Source organism: Triticum aestivum, chromosome 6A (assembly GCF_018294505.1).
Source record: "Triticum aestivum cultivar Chinese Spring chromosome 6A, IWGSC CS RefSeq v2.1, whole genome shotgun sequence".
Lineage (NCBI taxonomy): Eukaryota > Viridiplantae > Streptophyta > Magnoliopsida > Poales > Poaceae > Triticum > Triticum aestivum.
Window position 1 is genome coordinate 218,170,812 of NC_057809.1, and position 5,499 is coordinate 218,176,310.

The window sequence follows — 5,499 nt, forward strand, 5'->3', positions numbered from 1 at the left end:
TCTATCGTGTTATATTGCCAGCATATTCCATGTGCTGACCCGTTTTTGGGCTGCAATGTATTATGTTGCAGACTTTTCAGACGAGGAGTAAGGTTCGTTAGGTCATTGCCGCACAGCTCAGCTATGCTGTTGGAGTTGATGGACTCACTTTATCTTCCAAGCCTTCCGCTGTTATCGTATTAGATGACCTTAAGCCATATTTATTGTAATAAGTTCTCGATTGAGACATTCGATGTAATAAGTGTGTGATTGCTACTCTGTTATAAATCCTTCGAGTACTGTGTGTGTCAGCATTACCGATCCAGGGATGACTCTGAAGCACAGAGACTTGACCGTCTGAGGTCGGGTCGCTACAAAGACCGAAGACTGTCACCCGTGTTCGGATGGGACTCTCCTTGGCATGGATGGAAGGCTTGGCGTTCGGATATGAATATTCCTTTCTCTGTAACTGACTTTGTACAACCCTAGTACCCTCCAGTGTCTATTAAACCGGAGGGTTTAGTCCGTAGAGGCAATCATAATCATATAGGCTAGACTTCTAGGGCTTTAGCCATTACGATCTCGTGGTAGATCAACTCTTGTAACCCCCATACTCATCAATATTAATCGAGCAGGACATAGGGTATTACCTCCATCAAGAGGGCCCGAACCTGGGTAAAACTTCGTGTGCCTTATCTCCTGTTACCATCAACCTCAGACGCACAGTTCGGACCCCCTACCCAAGTTCCGCCGGTTTTGACACCGACAATAGGCTTGGTCCGGGGGCGGTGCTTGGGGATTGCTTCGGCGTCCGAATCCGAGTCGTCCGAAAATGATATCCTTGCCCTCTTCGACGCTCCCTCCTCTGGATCTACGGGGCTGCCCTCTTTTTCCCTTTCAGGGAAGGGCTCTCTTCTTCCTCCTTCCCCTCCTCCTTGTCTTCATCTTCCTCGTGGGAGGAAGGAGCCTCGGTCCCTTCGGACGTAGCACCCGAAGTACCTTCATGGTGGAGGCCGTCACCGGCCTCCTTGCCCTTCTTCTTGTCTTTCTTTGCCGGCGCCTAGTAGGGCACCGGGACCAGCATCCTCATTAGCAGAGGTTCGGCTAAGTCTTCGGGGAGTGGAGCCAGACATCTGATCTACTTCGCTTTCTTTATCCAGCCATGTTTAAGAGGCGGAATTTTTAGTACCCCTCCCTAAAGATTGACGAGCTAGGTAGTATTCAGAAATTTAACGCTTACTGGGGAGGCCGGATTGTTGCAGTCAAGGCTGGTGTCGTCAGACGCCTGTGGCCACGTCTTCTGATTCTTGAAGAGCAGCTTCCAGATCCCTTTGTACGTCATGCCAAAGATCTAGAGGCAATAATAAAGTTGTTATTTATATTTCCTTATATCATGATAAAAGTTTATTATTAATGCTAGAATTGTATTAACCGGAAACTTAGTACATGTGTGAATACATAGGCAAAACAAAGTGTCCCTAGTATGCCTCTACTTGACTAGCTCGTTAATCAAAGATGGTTATGTTTCCTGACCATAGACAAGTGTTGTCATTTGATGAACGGGATCACATAATTAGAGAATGATGTGATGGACAAGACCCATACGTTAGCTTAGCACTATGATCATTTAGTTTATTGCTATTGCTTTCTTCATGACTTATACATGTTCCTATGACTATGAGATTATGCAACTCCCGAATACGTAGGAATACCTTGTGTGCTACCAAACGTCACAACATAACTGGGTGATTATAAAGATGATCTACAAGTGTCTCCGATGGTGTTTGTTGAGTTGGCATAGATCGAGATTAGGATTTGTCACTCGATGTATCAGAGAGGTATCTCTCGACCCTCTCAGTAATGCACATCACTATGGGCCTTGCAAGCAATGTGACTAATGAGTTACTCACGGGATGATGCATTTTGGAATGAGTAAATAGACTTGCCGGTGACGAGATTGAACTAGGTATGATGATACCGATGATCGAATCTCGGGCAAGTAACATACCGATGACAAAGGGAACAACGTATGTTGTTATGCAGTTTGACCGATAAAGATCTTTGTAGAATATGTAGGAACCAATATGAGCATCCAAGTTCCGCTATTTATTATTGAGCGGAGATGAGTCTCAGTCATGTCTACATAGTTCTCGAATCCATAGGGTCCGCACGCTTAACGTTCGATGACGATATGCATTGTGAGTTATGTGATTTGATGTACCGAAGGTTGTTTGGAGTTCTGGATGTAATCACGGACATGACGAGGAGTCTCGAAATGGTCGAGACATGAAGATTGGTATATTGGAAGGTTATGTTTGGACACCGGAAATGTTTCGGATAGGTTCGGGCATTTTCCGGAGTACCGGGGGGGTTACTGGAACCCCCCGGGGGGTTAATGGGCCTTCATGGGCTTTAGTGGAAGAGAGGAGGAGGCAGCCAAGAGGAGGGGCGCCCCCAAGCCCAATCTGAATTGGGGAGGGGGGCCGCCCCCCCTTCCTTCTTCCCCTCTTCCCTTTCCTTCCCCTCCTAGTTGGACTAGGAAAGGGGGGAACCTACTCCTTGTAGGAGTAGGATTCCCCCCTTGGGGCGCGCCCTATGAGGTCGGCCGCCCCCTCCACTCCTTTATATACGGGGGAGGGGGCACCCCATAGACACACAAGTTGATTTCTTAGCCGTGTGCAGTGCCCCCCTCCATAGATTTCCAGCTTGGTCATTGTCGTAGTGCTTAAGCGAAGCCCTGCGTCGGTAACTTCATCATCATCGTCAACACGTCTCGTGCTGACGAAGCTCTCCCTCGACCTCAGCTGGATCTAGAGTTCGAGGGATGTCACCGAGCTGAACGTGTGTAGACCGCAGTGGTGCCCTGTGTTCGGTAATTGATCGGTTGGATCACGAAGACGTTCGACTATATTAACCGCGTTACTCAAAGCTTCTGCTTTCGGTCTACGAGGGTACGTAGACACACTCTTCCCTCTCGTTACTATGTGTGATCGTTGGAATTTTTTGGAAATACTGCGTTCCCCAAGAGTGGCATCCGAGCCAGGTCTATGCGTAGATGTTATATGCACGAGTAGAACACAAAGGAGTTGTGGGCGTGGGTATATACATATTGCTTGCCGTCACTATTTGTTTCTTGATTTGGAGGTATTGTTGGATGAAGCGGCCCGGACCGACATTACATGACCGCGTAAATGAGACTAGTTCTTCCGACGTGCTTTGCACACAGGTGGCTGGCGGGTGTCAGTTTCTCCAACTTCAGTTGAATTGGATTCAATGAACATGGTTCTTTATGAAGATCAAAAAGCAATCACTATACCACGTTGTGGTTTTGATGCGTAGGTAAAGAACGGTTCTTGCTAGAAGCCCGTAGTAGCCACGTAAAACTTGCAACAACAAAGTAGAGGACGTCTAACTTGTTTTTTGCAGGGCTTGCTATGATGTGATATGGTCAAGACATGATGATATATAATTTTTTGTATGAGATGATCATGTTTTGTAACAGTTATCAACAACTGGCAGGAGCCATGTGGTTGTCGCTTTATTGTATGAAATGCAATTGCCATGTAATTGCTTTACTTTATCACTAAGTGGTAGCGATAGTCGTAGAAGCAATATTTGGCGAGACGACAAAGATGCTTTGATGGAGATCCAGGCGTCAAGCCGGTGACGATGGTGATCATGGCGGTGCTTTGGAGATGGAGATCAAAGGCACAAGATGATGATGGCCATATCATATCACTTATTTGATTGCATGTGATGTTTATCCTTTATGCATCTTATTTTGCTTAGTACGGCGGTAATATTATAAGATGATCTCTCACTAAATTTCAAGGTACAAGTGTTCTCCCTGAGTATGCACTGTTGCTACAGTTCATCGTGCCGAGACACCACATGATGATCGGGTGTGATAAGCTCTACGTTCACATACAACGGGTGCAAGCCAATTTTGCACATGCAGAATACTCGGGTTAAACTTGACAAGCCTAGCATATGCAGATATGGCCTCGGAACACTGAGACTGAAAGGTCAAATGTGAATCATATAGTAGATATGATCAACATAGTGATGTTCAACATAGTAGATATGATCGGACATGGTTTAGTTGATATGGATCACATGGTCATTTAGATGACTAGAGGGATGTCTATTTAAGTGGGAGTTCTTAAGTAATATGATTAATTGAACTTTAATTTATCATAAACTTAGTCTTGATAGTATTTGCATAACTATGTTGTAGATCAATAGCTCGCGATGTAGCTCCCCATTTTTTATATGTTCCTAGAGAAAAACTATGTTGAAAGATGATAGTAGCAATGATGTGGACTTTAGTCGATACAAAGTCCATTTTTTCGAAGATCCACTATAGTAATGAAAAAGATTTCTACATATCCGACCAAATCGATCAAGAATATCCCAATCTGATAAATCTGTCCAAATGGGTTTACTAATAGGATGCCCTGATCCAGTACAAAATTGAGCTTTTGATAAGTATCCTATGAGGAGAGTAGCGGGGACTATGGTATCGAATTTTTTCATTCGAGTATCTATTAGAAATGAATTCTCTAGCATTTGATTCCTTACTAACAAAGAACTTTTTTGTACACTTGAAAGGTACCCCATAAAATCGAAGCAAGAGTTTGCTAATTGGTTTATATGGATTCTTCGCGGCTGAGTCCAAAAACAGAAATAATATTGCCAGAAATTGATAAGGTAGCATTTCCATTTCTTCTTCAAAAAAAGTGCCTTTTGATGCAAGAATTGCCTTTCCTTGATATCGAACATAATGCATAAGAGGATCCATAAAGAACCATAGGGTTTTCCAAGAAAAACCAGGGTACATTATTCCAAAATGTTCCATCTTCCTAGAAAAGTGGATTCGTTCCAGAAAAGTTCCAGAAGATGCTAATGGTAAGCAAGAAGATTGTTTACGAAGAAACAACAAAAAAAATTCATATTCTGATACATAAGAGTTATATAGGAATTGAAATAGTCTTTTATTTTCTTTTTGAAAAAAATGGATTTCATTGAAGTAATAAAACTATTCCAATTCGAATAATAGTTGAGAAAGAATCGCAATAAATGCAAAGATGGAACATCTTGGATACGGTTTTGAAGGAGTTGAACCAGGATTTCCAAATGGATAGGATAGGGTATTTCTATATGTGATAGATAATCCAAATGCAAAAATTTGTCTTCTAAAAAGGGAAATATTGAATGAATAGAGCGTAAATTCTGAAACTTTGGTATTTCTTTTTCTTCCGGACAAAATAATTCCCGTAGCGAGAATGGGATTTCCACAACGATCATAAACCCTTCATATAGAATCTGAGAATAAAACTCAGAATAAAAGTAATTTTTGTAATCCAATAATCGATCTTGGTTAGGATGATTAACCGAGTTATCCAAAAAATTCTGCTGATACATTCGAATAATTAAACGTTTCACAAGTAGTGAACTAAATTTCTTGTTATTACAACTAACAACTATTTCCACAGGTTCAGAACCATTTAATCCATAATG